The following is a 19,447-nucleotide window of genomic DNA, read 5'->3' as shown; positions in this document are numbered from 1 at the left end:
AAAAAAAAAACAAAATTAAGTTTACGAAATACTCTTTTAATCTAACAAAAACCTTTTGCCTAGATTCCATTTTTCAGCTGACAAGCTGCCAGCAGTTTTAATATTAATATGGCTTTATATTATATTCAAAAGTTATAATAGCTTCGTTGAATACAGTAAATTATGTCTTGATTTTTGTAGTTCCTTGTTATATATATAAGCTATGTACGATGTAATACATTGTACGATGTTTATTATATATTACGGAATGTACAGTAAATTGCGTCACATACTCGTATACTGAGATATGGCGACAAGAGAATTTCATATTCTAAATTTTAATAACCGTTTAAAAAGCAACAACTATGTTTTCCTTAAAGAAGTAAATATAACCCGTTCCGTAACAGCCTGTGAATGTCCCACTTCTTTTTTGAGAAGAAGGTTTAGAGCTTATCCCACCAAGCTGCTCCAATGCGGGTTGGTGAAATACACATGTGGCAAAATTTCAGTGAAATTAGGCACACGCAGGTTTCCTCACGATGGCTCTCAGAACGTCACGGTAGCATGCAAAAGCGATCCCGTGGCGCTTCCCGTTAAGACGGAAAGGGTACCGCTGGGTTTTTAGTGGGTATTCCGAAATTCGGGGTGCATCGGTGAGCCCCACATAGCCCCCACTGTTCCCATAGGTGAATCGCGTAAAGCGTTCTACCAGCGATAAAAAAAAATCTTCACAAGATGAATTATAGCAAATTCTCATAAAAAATTGCAAGCTACGATAATAATTAATAATTTTTACAACCCTTATTTATTAATTTATTAAGGATCTTCAACAAAAGATACACACTTACGTGTACATTCAATTACATCGTGGAATAATGTTTTAAAATATGTGCGCTCCTTCTATTATAGGAGACCACATCATGCACGTAAAATAATGACTAAGCAGAATAAAAAAAATGTTACATAGTGATACTCAATAAATTAATACACGAACAACAAAAAGTAAACAATGGTTATAAAGTCAATGTTGTGCAAACGTAAGTTCAAGTACATATTACAAAACAAAATCTATAATCTATACATATAATAAAACTGTAACTGATCACTGTCTATACATGGAAGATGTATAATTAACCTTTTATTAGCATTATTAACGCAATAAAACCCAAAACAATGATGGTTAGAATTTTTGTCTGTTTATCTATGCATTTTTGCACGCTAATCTTAATAACGGCTTAATGTATTTAGGTGCGGTTTTCACTAATGTATTGTGGCTAACTTCACTTGAAATTAAGTGTTTGTTTAATTCCAATCTGTTCATAAATAATAAAGTTATGTCAATTTATAGAATGATGTCAACAATTTTTTCGATAATAATAATGTCCTCCAGACAGCCGGCCAATCTCAAGAGAGATTAGCTAACTACGCAGGAGATATTATAGTGCACAAGTGTGTGCGCAAACAAACTCTCTATTCCCTAACTCTCATAATCCGATGCAACGGCAATCCGCCACCACCGGAACAAGAGTTCAGGCGCAGGACCAACGACTTGACGTGCTTTCCGAGGCACGGGAGTGTACACACTTCCAACTTCCAGACTCCGGGCTGCTACAGAGATTTTTCTGACAGAAAAACCCAATAACTATTTATTGGCCCGACCTGGGAATTGAACCCAGGATTGAGCCTTATATCAAACCACTAGACCAACGAGGCAGTTTTTTTCGATACAAATGCTATAAAATAACTGTTCAGTTGAATTGGCTGAAACTTTAGATAGCTATAAATGTCTGTAAAATGATGATGATTGAAAGTTTATATGAACAAAACAAAGTTTAAAATTGGGCAGTTTCAGAGATATAGATGCTTCTAATGTTAGTTGAGCTCAGATCTATACGATCAATTATATTAAATAGGGTAGGTTTATGCGACATTCCGCGGTTAAACGCGTTATTTGTTCTAAAATAATGCATTATTTGCCAAGTCGTTTTTATAAACATGATATTATTCTTATAAAAGATATCAAGATAAGACCATAGACAGTTTTAGTACTATTTATAGTTTTGATATTATTTCAACAAGTAGTTAAGTAGGTTACTTGAAAATATAAGTATTTGTTTTCGGTTTGCAAATAACTTTGTGAGTTAAAGTTTATAGGTTATGTAGGTATTTCGTTTCGTTGGCGCATATATATATATTTTTTATGATTTTGTTATATTTATACTAAGTCGGTTAGTTTGAAGAGTAAAGTCTTAACTATATACAAACAAAAATTTAAAATATTTACTGTACAAATCATGACTGCGTGGAATGGTGGCAAGAATGCTAGCAGCATTTCCCATTTAAATCGCAATTCCGATTCTCTGGGCCAAAAATGAACCAGTCGTTTAGTTGATAATAAGTACTTATTAAAAAAAAACAGATTTATGTTTTAGTTTTAAAAGGACACAATTTCCGGTGAAATTATCGTTTGCAGTCACAATATATAAAATACAGAGTATGTCGGAATAGATTTAAGGGAATGGTGTTTTTCTCATTGCCAATTGTATGTTGCCCTATCTAGATCCGGGTGCAGTGAAAACCAATAAATACTAATATCAAACGAAAATAAAACTAAACATTTTGAATATACTGAAGTATTATAAGTCTGCTCTTAGAGATTTCTTTGAGTTATAAGCGGATGAAATCGCTCGCGGGCGAAGCCGCGGTCACAGCTAGTATATAATAAAACTAAAGACTTTTAAAAAATGTTCTACATAGTTGATAACTGAGAAGCAACAAGTATAAAACATACTTCTTGCTGTCGTTTAGAAGAAATAAAATAAATAAAACCCATACTCATAAGAAAATACAAGCGACGATAATAATTACTAATTTTCACAACCCATTTTGTCTATTTATAATTATTTTCGTAACTGAGCGTTCGTTTTGGTTAAATAAGATGTTACTCTACTTAAACTCTTTGACTGTTTCTACTAAATAGTTCCTAAGAGACGTTCATTGGAAATAAACACTAACTTGTGTTCCTAGCAGCTTAACCCCAGCGAGTTTAACCGCAAATCTAACACGCCTCAAACAAAATGGCCGCTACGGGAACATTCCATGAAGTTCTAGAATTTTTATTAGCTTGTTATGTTGGCACGATGCTTTGAATTGTTTAGTTTATTTTTTTATCTGTTTATGGCAAATAATTTTTAAATTAATACATATAACAATAGCATTTATTTTATAGATATGAATGATCAGACAATATTTTGTCAATTGACACTTAATTTGGCGTTTATTATTATGACGTCACAGATAAAGTTCATCAAAGCTTAAACTATTGGTTTATTTTGGTTACTCTGTCTTTTTTTTTAATTGAATTGATTTGAAGAAATAAATTAAAGTAGTTAAAATCGTTCAAGGAAACGGTTTCATCACTTATTATATTTTAAAATTTTCCTTAACGTAAAAAAATAATAAAAGTGATTAAAATTTTTCATCCATTAAGTTCAGTTCGTGTTGGATTGTCTATCATAGTGAGCGCGAGAAAATAGATATAACACCTGTGTTTGTTCACTTGTGAACTATAATATTTCCTGCGCAGATTTTTAATTAATTGAGTATAGCGAAATCGGTCAGAAAATAAGGAATTTAATTTAATTGTGGCGCTAATGCGCCACCAACCTTGGGAGCTAAGATGCTTTGTCCCTTGTGCCTGTAATTACACTGGCTCACTCACCCTTAAAACCGGAACTTATAATCGAGATAAGTACTGTTGTTCACATGTAGGAGATTTTCATTCGACACTTGTATCGAATGATTTTGAACCTCTCTTTTATTTGATTTATAAATATATAATAATATATATGTAATAACAAATACATAATCCACGAAAATATCTTTATATCCCTCATTTTTTTCTCAAGCACATAAAATGATAAATATCTTTGTAATTTAAAGTTTAACGCATTTTGTTATATAGTTGGTTTCATTTAAAATAATCTTTGCTCAAATTCTTGGCTTCTAGCCTAAAATCAATATATAAGCACTTAGTGGAACAAGATAAGCTGTTAATAGCCAAAAGGAAAACTTTATTAAAATGCTGTACAATTTCGAGTTTGTTCGAAAAATAAGGTCTCGATAGTTTAAAGTTTTAACTAGCTTTTTTGAATTTAAAGATATTTGGACTATTTTTTTTATTATAGGCGGATGGACAAATGAACCAAATGATGGTAAGTTGTCACCACTGCGAAATTTGAATCATTCCTTACATCGCCAAGGTATCACTAACCTTGAGAACTAAGATGTTATCCCTTGTGCCTGAAAGTGAAACTTCAGGCATTCTCACGCTTCCAACCGGAGCACAATAATACTGAGATTTGCTATTTAGCGGTAGGATATGTGATGGTACCCAGACGGGCTTGCACAAAACCCTACCACCAAGTGAACGAGTTAGATATTCTAAAGTAAAATCAGAATTTTCATCCGTAAACAATCGTGTTGCAAGAAATAATAAAATAAGTTATTATATATAACTAACATTCAGCTTAAATGCTGGCAAAGCACCAGCAAGAACTCCGGTGTTGCAAATATCAATGGGCGGTAATAGTGACTTTCTATCTAGTGAATCACCTGCCACTTTGACCTTTCATAAATAAAAATACTTTATAAAACAAATCTCGGAATCAATGGAAACTTTTAATTATCTTTGTCATTAAACTTCGCAAGTTAATTGAACTTCTAACGACAATACATTAATTTGGTAACTTAGTTAATTTGATTACATTATCAAGGATGTATAATATAACTCGAATCTCCTGGCTACTAAATCAATCTGGCTTCATTTAATTTTATTATACATCACCGAGAGCATTACAGATTTTCTTTTTTTTTTAGTTTACATTTTTTTTTTGTTTACACAATAACTTGGTACTACAATACTACATAATTCAAGTATTATGTGCTCTTTTATAATCTAGATAATTTTGTGTAATAATATAAATGTAAAATATTATACACAATTGTATAAGTTGTATTATTCGGAGCAGGCAAAAAACTAAATTCGATCCAATCTTTCAAACTTGGCACCAAAAAACAGATCCCGTTCCGTTGAAGGTAAACATTTCAGAGCTATTTTTATGCAGAACTGGTAAAATATACACCTTTGCTTCCTCGTATCGTAAAATACGATTCGAAAAATATGGGTTATCGTATTTGCAAGCGATGCGCGATGGAAGTGCCCAAGTTATGTGAGGTACAATTTTAACCTACTTACGAAATGTTCTCTTTTCGACAAAAGTTATGTATATTTATGGCAATCATGTAAAAAAGGGTTATTGGTTATTTTATGTGATTAAAAATATAAATTCGTCTTTATTTATAGGCTTTTATAATATGTAAAAAGGTTGGTATTGACTATAGAAGTATACCAAGATTATGACCGCGTTGCTTGCAAGACCAAACTCCAAGGTCCTGGAAACAAACAAATTATGGGTTTTTAGAGAAATTAACTGTTAAAGAAAAGAATAAAATGAAAAAAGTAGAACAAAAGTGCACCTGTCTTTACGCACACACTTGTGTACAGTATAATATCCTGTATCGTGTTCTGCGCAGATAAATTGGTAAGAAATACACCATATTAAGGTAAGTTTATAATTTATTTCTGTTAAACTTGTCACTACATTAAGGAAGGTGTAATCAACTGTTTGCCAAAATTATCTGTATTATCGACTGCGATAACACGTGATGTGAATCATTCGCCGTGTTGCATAATAAATACTTTGTGATCATATGATTATGCATAATTATTATATATTATTATATTGACTGCCTCGTTGATCTAGTGACTTGATGTAAGGCCGTAGACCCGGAGGTCCTGGGTTCAATTCTCAAGTCGGGCCAATAAAAAGTTATTGGGTTTTTCTGTCAGAAAATTCTCAGTAGCTGCCCGGAGTCTGGAAGTTGGAAGTGTGTACACTCCCGTGCCTCGGAAACCACGTAAAGCCGTTGGTCCTGAGCCTGAACTTTTTCTGGTCGTGTCGGATTGCCGTTCCATCGGATTATGAAGTTTAGGAAATAGAGAGTGTGTTTGCGCATACACTTGTGCACTATAATATCTCCTGCGTAGTTAGCTAATCTCTCTTGAGATTGGCCGCCGTGGCCAAAATCGGTCTGGAGGACATAATTACAATTATATTAAAACTAGTAACTTGTTCCTATTTTAAACGATATCTTATAATAACAACCATAAGGCTGATCCCATATATGTTGAAAAAAATTTATCATATGATTTCTAAAACAAACATATCTACGAAAATGATTGATCCTTTTTTTAATAGCCATCGATGTATATGAGATTGTTTAGTTTCTTATGTTATTGTAACATCATTATATTAATTTGGGTCAATACCGTGTCTAATGGATATTAATTGCCCAGTCATCCGCTACATATTCGCTTGTAAGTGACAAATTAGCTGTACTAGCCTCTATAGGAGCTGATTATAATTAAGTAAAATTAATACCATGAAATATAACGTATTATAAACAAATAAGTTAAGGACCGGTATGGTATGGTTAACTCAATCAATGACGTGTGCTCAAAACACACGATCAACATATGCTTTCATTCATATATATGAGGATGATGTTGTTCTTCTAATCGATTTCAGACACAGCATTCATTTATAAGGGATGCGGAAGGAACTACCCGGCAGATATGCTTAAGTGTGTGTGTGTTAGCTCTAGTGCTGTCTTTATTCTCTCAATCACATAATAAGCGCAGAACCAGCTTTTTGCTATCCGTTCATCGGGAACGTAAGCTCTACCAGCTTCCAAACTCCGGATTGCTACTGAATATTTTTTAACGGATAGCTGTTTATTGACTCGCATCTGGAATAGAATCCAGGACCACAAGATCTGTGGACTTATAAACTGGCAAGTTCTACGACGTAAAAGAAAATAAACAAAAACAGTCATTCAAGATAGTTATGATATAATATTGATTAAGTCTATAAACAATGAAATGAAATCGTTACAGTTTTATTATAATGATAATTTAGTATATTAAATTTACGCTTGCCGCGTCAGACTATTGAAGTCTAAATTTAAACTAAGTGAAACTGCGAAGTGCAGTTACTTATTTTATAATATAGTATATTAAAGCCTTCTCCGAAGCGCGCTGCATCTTCCGGTATTAGTTTTATGTATATTATTAAAAGCATTACAATAAAAACTGATTTTGAAATTAAATAATATTTTTTCTCGGTGTAAGCGTTGGTTAATAATTTTGGAATTTTTAATATTAAAAACATTAACACGGACCCTTGCCTTGTTGAGTGTCACGTGATGAAAATTAATGAGGTACTTACGGGGTACGTATAGGATTATGAAATTACTAGCAGCTTAGGGGTTACAAGAAAGATCAACAAAAAATCCAACAAGGGAATGGCCAGAAATATTATTTCGGTCTGAATATTTTTTTTTTATCTTTATAAGCAAAATGTTTCAAATTAACTTAGATATTTATTATATAGTCATGTTACCTAAGTGTAATAATATCATAATTTAAACTCGTCCAGCTTAATTGACATAATGAAATATAATGTATATTATTTTTATCATTATTTCTTATGATTATATCACCTTGACCGCAAATTTCCGTCATTGCCTCTACGTGCTTTCGGAGGCATGTCAGTTAAAACACTGCCAAGTTTCAGATTCCAGGTTGCTATTGATAATTTCTTAACAGAAAGCTCAATAACATTCGGCACGATACTGACAATATTTTAATTACAATAGCTTGACATCATTTTTTATATAATAAATTCAAATAGCTGAAAAAATAATAATTAAACAATTAAACGTTGGTGTGGTTTAATTAACGATGATGGTGACCATCGGGTGGCAAAAAAACGCTTTATTCATTACGAACACGATGGTGCTTACAATTGTACGGTTCTATACACATATTTGAAAAGTGTATTCAATATAAGGTTAGTAAATTCTTAATTTAGTCGCTTCTGTTTCGCAATAATCCCTAAAGATTCGATCCCTTAACCCTTATTTAGAAATTTATTACCAGCCTTGTGTTCCCTTTTTAGCCAATTAAAGGTTTTAAATAAATCTCACCCCAGGCATGAGGATTATTTTGCAATGATCTTCTTGACTTAAAATATTGCTTTTTAAATTTATTATTATGGAATGTGTTTACTTGATTTTAGGGCTTTGTGCAAGTGCATCTGGGCAAGTACCAGCCACTCATTAGATATTCTAGCGCAAATCAGCAGTACTTGGTATTGTTAAGTTCCTGTTTGGAGAGTGAGTGAGCCAATGTACATGTACAGGCACAAGGGACAAAATATCTTAGTTCCCAAGATTGGTGGCACATTGGCGATGTAAGCGTTAATTAACATTTCTTACAATGCTAATGTCTATGGGAGTTGGTGACATCTGCCTACTTATGGCTCATCTGTCTACCTTTTCTATAAAAACCACTACGCATCACACATTCGACCGCCAAATAGTAATACTTAAATTAGTATAGTTATATTCCGGTTTAGAGGGTGAGTGTGCCAGTTTAACTACAGATACAAAGGACATGACATCTAAGTCCTCAAGTTTGTAGCATATTAGCGTTCTAAGGCATAGTTAAAATATATTACAGCGCCTATGTGTATGGGCAATGATGACTACTAACCATCAGGTGAGCCATTAAAAAAAAATATTGGAATAGACAATATTTAAATAAACAAGCCATTTTAACACAGCAAGAAAATCGATGCACTGTAAAATAAATCCCTTCATGAAACGTATTCATGAAGGGATTACCACATTCCATTTTGACCACAACTTGCATGGAAAGATTAGCTGGAAAATAGATAAATACTTGGAGTCTTTGTTCAGTACATTTCGACCGAGCTTTTCCCGTTACTATATATGTGAAGATTTGCAATTTCCCTAACCTTTTGCTAAGTGCTTAGGTTATTCTACCTGTCTGCTTACATTTTTTCGACTGATTTTCTAAAAATATGCAGATGAAGTTTGTTTTATATGGTTAAGCTTTCGCTATAGGGTTAGACATCTTGAAAATAACAACCTCTGAAATTGTGAAATATAAGTTAAATACAAGTTTATAGTATGTGTAACTATTATGTATTTTAACAAATAATATAAACAATCATTGTAACATATTTATGTTTATTATACATCCAATAATTATTGCGTGATGCGTTTAACTTTGATTAACATACAATATAATTGTAATTATTATAATACGTATTTACTCATTTGTGGAGGCTTTTGCATAACATAAGTAAATCTCAACTAAATATTTAATCAACCTTAGCGAGGCTGTGAATATGTACGTATTATTACATGTTTATATGCTTGGCTAAAATTTAAATTATTTAATAGACGAAGTTTAATAATTAGTCTAAATGTATTATTTATCGAATCTAAATTAGATCCATACAAGTAAAACGTATAAGTATAAGAAAAACCGAGATGGCCTAGTGGTTAGAACGCATGAATCTTAACAGATGATCGTGGGTTCAAACCCGGGCAAGCACCACTGAATTTTAATGTGCTTAATTTGTGTTTATAATTCATCTCGCACTTCACTGTGACGGAAAACATCGTGAGGAAACCTGCGTGTCTAATTTCATTGAAATTATGCCACATGTGAATTCTACCAACCTGCATTGGGGCAGCGTGGTGGAATAAGCTCCAAACCTTCTCATCAAAAGAGAGAGGAGGCCTTAGCCCAGCAGTGGGACATTAACAAGCTATTACTGGGAAGTATAACGAAATTGTGTTTTATGACACTACAAGAAAAAATATGGCAGATCGTCTTTCTGATACAACTGAATTTCAGATTTAGTTCTTGAAAATAGTTTAAAATGTTATTTACAAAGAAATTAATACCTTTGTCTTAATAATAATTATGTAGATTAAATATTAAATATTTGTATTGTGTTTCATTTAAATCAAAAAATAATGGCTATTTTACGTTGGCAGTTTACAGACGTCGTATACATATATTTATGATTATGTAACAAATCAGATACGACGTGCGTGCGTGTTATCCGAGACTTGAGAGTATACACACTGCCAACCTACGCATTTGCTGATAATTTTTCGACATAAATGTATTATTTATTGGCCTGATCAAGAGTTTGATCCTTCTGGGTGCTAACCCTCGGGAACTACCTTATAGATAGCCACTGGACCAACGGGGCAGTCTTATTAAAAGTATTTCAATATTATTTTCAGAAATGGCTTACTCCTCTTGAGAATTATTGGAGCATATTCCACCTCCCTGTGCCGGTGTGGTTATTATACAAAACAATGGTCTTGTATATCATTCGATGCAATAAATAGAAATTTTGTGGACAATACTGAATTTCGATGGCTGCGACAATCAACGCCTATTCAGGTGTTTCTATTGTATTTTAGAAAACAAGAGCATGGTTTTACGAGTCAATTTGTGTTGGTAATTGGTTTACCGGGTTTTCACCGAGAGGTTACGATATTCATAAACATATTTTGCTGAATGATTTGTTTATGCTGAAATAATACAATTCTAGACAAAACGTTCATTGATTGCCTCGCTGTCGTATTAATATCGAGAATATATCCAATTTGTGTTCGAAAACATAGTTTGAATGATAAAATAGTGTAGATATTTTGTTTTCTATTTCAAATTTTGACTTTATTTATGTTATTGTTGCAGAATATCGTGCAATATTTGCTATTTAAATTTTAAACACAATGTTGACTTAAGTAGTTAAATAATAAAACGTCGTAAAAAACATTCTGTGTATATTTTCAAAACAAGCCATCTCTTTGACAACGTCAGTGAGAATACTTTTTAAAAAGTTTAAAATAAAGTTTTTTTTAATGTAAAAAAAACTAAATATATATAATTTTCGTTATTCGTGCTCATAGGTTAGTTCTACTTATTTTTATACTGAATCTATTTTTATTCATTGCCTGAATACTGTTTTGAAGCTTAAGTGAATCGATGTACAGGGTACGAGGGACATAAAATCTCAGTTCCCAAGATTTTCGGTGCTTTAGCGATGGTCTTAACACCAAGTGTCCTATTTGCCTACCTAACTACTTTAAATTAAAAAAGCAAATTTAAGCCCAAAAAAGGCCTGAGAAATTAAAGTATGTAAGCCCTTTAAATTCATTTCAATACTCTGTATTCATAACTATATTATTTGATTTATTACATAATTTAGCGTGTGAACTAATATAATATTAGTTTCGGAACAATATTATCATTATAACGTCAATAGCTTTATTGTTGTCCTCTACACAATTTTCAACCTTTGCTGGAAGGGGATATAGTAATTTATATCAGTAACGCCTTGGAAAATGGGCATTACTGTATTTTTTATTATTATTTTATAAAATAATTTAATAGTACAAAAAAAATTGTAAGACAAGCTCTTATATACAACATTTCATGTTTATGCTGTTGATCATCGAAGAGTCTATTTGTCTGGATCCAATCCTGGGCTTAGAATCGAATCATAAATCTGAGAAGCTACTGAGAATTTCCAAAAAAACTTTTTATTTTCCTTGGAGTATTAAAAATATACATGCATGCATGCATGTTTTTTAACCGGAGGCTCTCCTATTCCACGGTCCACGTTGGGGTCCCCCTTGAGGAGCATCTATCACCGTGGGCGGTGATTAAGGTGCAGGCCCCGATGAGATATCTGGGCCTGATTCTGGATGGAAGATGGAGTTTCGGGCAGCATTTTGATCAACTCAGCCCGAAGCTCATCAACGCCGTTGCCGCCTTGGGCCGCCTTCTACCGTACAGTGTTATGGACGGCAGCGACACTTCTCGCGAGCGGTCCGCCTTAATAAGAACCAGCAAGAAATTTTGAAAAGAAGCCAAATTTATATGAATTACATAAATTTAATTCTTACAGGAGATTCAGCTATTATTCAATCCATGCATTTTATGCATATATATATTCAGAAATTGGGTAATAGGATTTTCTAATAAGAGTATTTTTAATAACGAATTGAAGCCTGCTTAGTGGCAATTCAAATATAGACTACGGAATTTTATTGAAAAAATATATAATTAATATAAAAACATAATATTCGTTTCCATGAACTTGGATAAGAGTCCGATATCAAAGCACTTGATTTGAACAGTTGAGAATGTCTCGCAACACGATACACGTGCCGTCACACTCAAAGCAACGATCTATATAATTCCGGCATAGCTTCGAAATACGTTTCAAATAGCGTACAAGTTATAAGCTGAAGCAATACTAACTAGTATTGCAAACGCATTTGAGTTAGTTATGTCATCACGTCTTAACTTTTCCACGGGCTATCATAGAATTTTGCAAATACTTTTTCAGTTATTAAAGAGGAGGTGCTGTTATAAACCTTATCGTTATATACATATTGTTAACATACTACTATCGATTGAAATCAGTTATGAAATGAAAATCAGCAATGTATGCGTTTTTAATTATAAGAAGTCTGTCTTTCTGATAATTAGTTGAATTGCTGTTCAGCTACGGACCTGGTTTGTGTGTGTTGTCTGAACTAGCAACAAGACTAATTGCTGAACCTATTTGCCGTTAGTCCGTTTGAAGGTCCTTCGCGAATCGCGTGTAGCAAAATTGATATAAGGAATCGCGTGTAGCAAAAGTCATTATAAATTTAGGATAATTACTTTTAAATAAACATTAGTGCTAGTTACTGTTGATATTTATTTATTTTTAAATAACTTATGTGCACATATATTTAATTTCCCTCTGCGAACGAAGCTGCGGGAAACAAGTGAATTTATATAATAAAATAAAAATAAATAAATAAATAAAGCCTTTATTGCTGTTCTTATTTATACATATAATTAAAGTAATATTTTTCCTTTTTGACGTATCCTAAACTTTTGAAGTAAGATATCGGCTCACGGTCGTTAATCTCCTACAGCTTGTCTTCCGACAAAGGCCTCCTCTAAAGATTTCCATTCTGTTCTGTGTTTTGCTTCGCGAGGCCATGTTGGACCCGCTACTTTTTTAATGTCGTCCTCCCATCTCATAGTCTGTCTACCTCTGTTTCTTTTGCCATCTCGAGGGTACCATTCCGTTACTAACCTTGTCCATTTTTCTTCCATTTTTCTCATCATATGTCCTGCCCATCTCCACTTTAGTTGTTTATATGATGTGTATACATCTTTAAATTTTGTTTTACTTTTTACATTTATTAGTTTTTCTCGGTCCTTTCTTTTAACTCTTGTCGTACTTCTCTCTATTGCGTTTTGGCAAATTTTTATTCTGTTTCCTAATTGCTCTGTCAATGCCCAGGTTTGACACCCATATAGCAAACATGGTAGAATACACATATTATATGTTTTCCTTTTTTCTTAGGCATAGGCATAGGCATTTCTTTGTTCTTCATAATTTCACTAAGTGACCAATAACGTTTCCAAGTATTAGCGATTCTTCTGTCTATTTCTTTCTGCATACATTGTTCGGTAGATATTAGCTGTCCCAAGTATATATACTCCTGTACGTATTCTATTTGCTCATTATTTATTTTTATGATCTCTGTTTGCGAAGAATTTGACATTATTTTTGTTTTTGTTAGGTTTATTGACAGACCTGCCTTTTCGCTTTCATCCGTTAGCTGTTGCAGCATTGTTTCCAGGATCTTCGGACTGTCTGCAAATAAAATTAAATCGTCTGCAAAACACAGGTGACTCAGGTTTTCCCCAGTTATGTTTAGACTTTTGTTTGCCCATTCTAGATTCCTAAATATGATTTCTAGGACGGCTGAAAATAGTTTAGGTGAGATAGGGTCTCCTTGTCGTACACCTCGCTTAATCGTAAATTCTTCTCCTATACATTCTAGTTTGACTTGCACAGTACTCTTCGGGTAAATGTTTTTAAGAATTCGTATGTATTTTGTTTCTATGCCTTGTGTAGCCAATGCGTCCCAAATAAAGCCGTGTTCCAATGTGTCGAATGCTTTGTTGAAGTCGACAAACCCTAGATAGTAAATCTCGTTATATTCTTTAGCTTTTTGCTTTATTTGTCTAAGGACGTGGATATGATCTATAGTTGAAAATTTGCTACAGAATCCCGCCTGTTCCTTAGGCTGATTTTTTTTAAGGATATCGGTAATTCTATACAGTAAAATTTTTGAAACTACCTTATAGATATTAGGCATTAAACTAATGGGTCTATAGTTTGCTATATCTCCTTTATCACCTTTTTTATGTATCAGTATAATTGTCAACTTAGTCCAATCCTTGGGGATCACATTTCAGTCTTTACAATTTCGTTGAATATTTCGGTGAGCTTTGGTGCAATCACTGGTAACGTAATTTTTAATAGTTCATTTGTAATGAGGTCTGGTCCGGGTGTTCTATCAGCCCTTTGTGAACTAATTGCTTCGACAGTTTCTTATTTTAATATTTCAGGTATTTGTTCTCCGGCAGTTTGTATATCGTATTCTATTACTGCTTGTTCCACTGTTTGACTGATATAATTTCTGGTAAAATTCTGTAGCAACTTTTAATATTTTGGATCTTTTACTTGTAGTTTTCCTATCTTGCGTTTTCATATTTAGTATCCAATCTTTTTTGACCTTTAATTTCTTCCACGCCTATTTTATTCCTCCTGTTTTTTCTATATAGTTTTGTATAGTAGTTAACCTATTGGTTTTCCTATCTTTCCGAAGTTGTTCACTAATCGTTTTGCTTATTTCTGTTATTTTTTTACGGTTATCGTTATTTTCTCTTTGTTGTAAAAGTTTCTTACGTTCCTGCAGTAGTTGTTTAGTGTTAGGTGAAATTTCTTTCTTGCTGTTTGTGTTTGTTTGTCTTGTTACCGTTTTCAGCTGGTTTAATAGTGTATCATATTTTGCCTGTTATGAAGTGCATTCTTTTTTATCGAGTTCATCAGCATCTAGTGATTCTTGAAGGTTGTTAAGCAGAGATTTGGTGTTACCTGTATATTGGATAGGCGTGTGCTTATTATAAAATGGTCTTGTTTTTTTGGGGCGTGCTCCTGCCAATGTTGCCCGAATCATCCTATGGTCCATATTAAAATTTAAATTGTTTATAATGCATACATCTTTAAAAGCTTTTCTATTGCTCGAAGTAATGTAATCGATTTCATTTTTAAGCAGTCCATTTGGGGAGATCCATGTACATTTTTTTGATGGTTTCTTTTTATAAAAACTGTTAAGAATACTTAACCTGTTTTCTAATGCAAAATTCACTAATCTTGAGCCGTTTTTACTTCTTATGCCAACTCCATAGCTTCCTATTATGAGCTTTTCTCCATTGTTTTGTGTTCCAATTTGTCCGTTGAAATCTCCCATCACTATGATATTTTTATGTGCGCTTTCGCAAGTTTTTTGTAGGTCTTCGTAGAATTTTTCAACTTTTGTTATGTCTTCTTTGTTGTCTGGTTCTGTTGGTGAATACGCCTGGGTGATGGACCATTTTTCTTCCTTTTCCCCATTTATGGGTATTTTTATATTAAGGATTGCGATGCGTTCTGAGATTCCTCTTATTTCTTCTATGCAGTTTACAAGATTTGTTTTAATCATGAATCCGACTCCATACAATCCCGTCTCTCCTTTATAGTGTAATATAAAGTTCCCGTGATCTTCTATTCCTTCTCCGAATTTTCTCATTTTGCTAATACCGATAATATCCCATTTTATTTCTTCTATTGCATTTTCTAGTTCTTGGAGTTTTTCAGGGGTTCTAAGAGATCGACAGTTAATAATTGCTATATGTAGATCATTTGTTTTCTTTTTGTTGTGGATTTAAATTATATTTAAGAATTTGTATAATAAGTCTTATTAAATAATAATTCCTATTACTTTTGACAATTCATACAAAAGAAAATTAAACGTGTCGATTCGTGGAACAACCTGATATTTTGAGAAATTACGTCGGTATATATACGTATTAAAAGAAAATTGATTCGCTAGACAAGTAACTAGCTTCTATTGCTGCAGATCCCATTGGACTTTAAAAGTATTTTCTATATCTTTATAATATAGGTAGATGGACGAACAAACTAGTTACATACAAACACCTACATTGGAAACTATATTATGTCCCTTGTACCTCTAGCTTCACTGGCTCAATCATCCTTCAAACCGGAACAAAGCAATACTAATTATTGCTGTTTGGCGGTAAATTGTGTGATGAGGTAACCCAGAGAGGCTTGCACAAAGCCCTACGATCAAATAAATACAGCGTGAATAGAACGTGCACCTATGTTTGCGATTGAATGAATTTCATGTTATAAATACAGGTTTTCTCGCGATACCCAAAATTTAATTGATTAGTTTTATCAATTATAAAAGATATGCACGGATGTTGAAATGTTTGTAAAACGCTTCCTTTTATGCGTTTTGTTCTCAAATACAAGCTGCAGCGTGCCTAAATCGACGTGCATTTGTCCGCGTAATGTCTCTATTTATTTAGAAAAGGCCAGACGTGGCGCGAGGACGGCTCTGGGTGTGGATGAGTTCAAATTAAAACGCTATTGCGTTTTTATGTGAACAGAAAATACTTTGAACACTGATATCACGGTGTTTTATGTACAAAATGGTGACTTGACCTTGTTCTTGAAATAAGTACATACAACAGCGCGGTACGTAAACACGCGATAGGGCTACCCGTCTACCGTATTTTATTTTCATCTACTTGAATTTCTTTCTAGTTTTACGATTGTAAATACTATATTTTTTATTTAAATAAATGTGATTCGTTGCGAATGAAAGAGAAAGTGTTTAATAAAATAAATGTTGTGTTTTTTCGGTTTGTATTAAAAACCACCAAACCAAACAAAATTACAATTAAAAAACTAATTTAAAATCAAATATCAAACACAAATCACGCACTTATTCTTAAAATCATCACACCGTTCGTTCGTTCGTCACTGCGGCACATTCGCGACTTTAGCGTACCGAGTGTATACCGAACTCGAGGCGCGTAGGTGTGACTCGCGTTCCGACCAATTGTATGAAGATAGAATTCTGTATATATACCGTACCGATATGACTCGATGACTTCAAAGAAGATTGAAGAACACTTCAATCTTAACAAAATTTGATTCGAACCCAGGCTAGTAGCACTGAGTTTTATCTGTTGGTGTTTTTTTTTATATTATACATAGGCGGACGAACATATGGACCACCTGATGGTAAGTGGTCACAAACGCCCATAGACATTGGCATTGTAAAAAATGTTAACCATCGCTTAAATCGCCAATGCGCCACCAACCTTGAGAACTAAGATGTTATGTCTTTTGTGCCTGTTATTACACTGAATCACTCACCCTTCAAACCGGAACACAACAATACCAAGTACTGCTATTTTGCGGTAGAATAACTGAATAGTGAAACGAACCACCATTAACCAGTATTATAGATAAACATGCCTTCCAAGGAGGCCTTTGTGCAGTGAGACATTGACTTTACTTGGGTTACTTTAGTGTTACATTACTAGGCAATTAACTTAAATTGTTATGAGGGATTAGAGCTTATTCCACTATGTTTGTCCACTTTTGGTATAGATTTTCAAATAACCGTCACTGAGTTATAAAATAAAAAATAACGAAAATAATATTTTATAAATAAATACTTTTTAAATTCAATATTTTAATTTGAGCATAATTTATATAGCACAATTGAATAAGTAAGTAGTCTTAACTCAGTCCAGATCAAAAGGCAGAAGGAAAGTGTAAATATTTACCGCGAAGTAAATATTTGTATGTCTACAAATTAAAATACAATATTTATCACTCGACAATATTTAAATTATTAAATAAACAGGTTTATAATAGGTATTTATAATCAGTTCGAAGGAATCATATTGATTATTAAGACTCGTTTTTATCTAACCTTAACATAACCTATAACAATACAAGCATTGACTGTAAGTACTAAATTCTGTGAGTACAGATAATTCTTTCTTATGAAGCACATAAATTGTATACGTTCGTAAATAAAATATATCACATTTATAAAGAAAAGATGGCTCAATGAATAAATGATGTTGAACTTATATTTGTAAAATATCACAAAGTATTGTGAAATAAATTCTAAGAGTCCATCTTACCAGCTATGGAATATCGAGCTTCAAATATTTCCCCATGAAGATAAAATAATACTTTGTTTCGTATTGAGCCATTTACTATTAAATCTATAGACTCAATTTTATCAAGAGAATGCCATGTGTGTAGGAATCACAAGAAACTAGCTATCCGTTCTGGTTCACAGCGGTAGAATAAGAGCCTACATAAAACGTTTATATTGAAGGACAAACAAAGAAATAATACTTATTTTTTGAATCAAAACCTTCGCTGGTATACACAGAATACCTCACCAAAGTTTCATCAAAATCGGATGAATAGTTCAGGAATGCATCGAGGACAAACATACAAACATTCATTTCTGTTTACTAAGAAGGCGAAGAACGTAAAATAGTAATTATTCATATATAGTAATAATCATCAAAGTTTTATAGTTTAGGTATGACCATTTTAATAGTTCCAAATATTATTATTCGTCCAGCCGCAGAGAGCGTCCATTATACGTGGCCAGAAACAGTCGCCGTTTGTGGTACCCTGCCGTAGCCCGGGGATTCTTAGCACCCCCCATCGCACCGTTACCATGGCCGGTACCGTGGCCAGGAATAGTGTGATTACCGGGAATTGGGGGCCGTGAATTTTTGTCGTCGCTCATAGGGGGGTTTTTGCCTTAGTCACCACGCTTGGCAGGCGGGTTGGTGACCGCAGTGGCTGGAAATCTTTCACTAATAGCGCTGCTGCCCGCTATCAGGATTTGCATTTTCGGATTCCAGCATTTGTGTGGTTATACCGCCACGATTTCGGTCGCCAGAGCCTCGTTCGTTGATTAGCAGGATGTACCACGAGCAGGTGAGGTTGACGGTAGAGAGCCTAGGTTGTTATCGGCTCCCCTTAAATCCCGATGGATGCGGACTGCCCAAGATCGGGATGGTTGGCGTTCTATGGGGGAGGCTTTCGTCCAGCAGTGGACGGCACAAGGCTGAAAAAAAAAAAAAAAAAAAAAAAAAAATATTATTATTCTCTCACACTTATCGCTGCTTAAAGAAATAATGAAATTATAATCATATGAAAACAAATTGCACCTGAGCTTAAAATTATTTGGACCTTTATTTAAATAATTTTAATAGTTATCCTTTTGCAGATAGAAATCTTTTGTCAGTCAGACGCGTTTCGCTAATTAAGCATGTCGTGCTAATTGGACGTAATCTGCCAATCATTCGTTTGAATAACTACATCTAATACAATGCAGCTCTTTGTGGCGCTTTTCCCTTCAAATCACTTCGATTCCCTTTAGTATATCCAATATTTAAATTGTGCTGCCGTGTAGTAAAATATAATTTTCAAATAAATATTGTGTCCGGGCAATGTTTTTTATTGAAAACATTAAT

This window comes from Nymphalis io, chromosome 13 (assembly GCF_905147045.1).
Source record: "Nymphalis io chromosome 13, ilAglIoxx1.1, whole genome shotgun sequence".
Taxonomy (NCBI): Eukaryota; Metazoa; Arthropoda; class Insecta; order Lepidoptera; family Nymphalidae; genus Nymphalis; species Nymphalis io.
The sequence above is the reverse complement of the archived record's forward strand: the minus strand, read 5'-3'. Positions refer to the sequence as shown.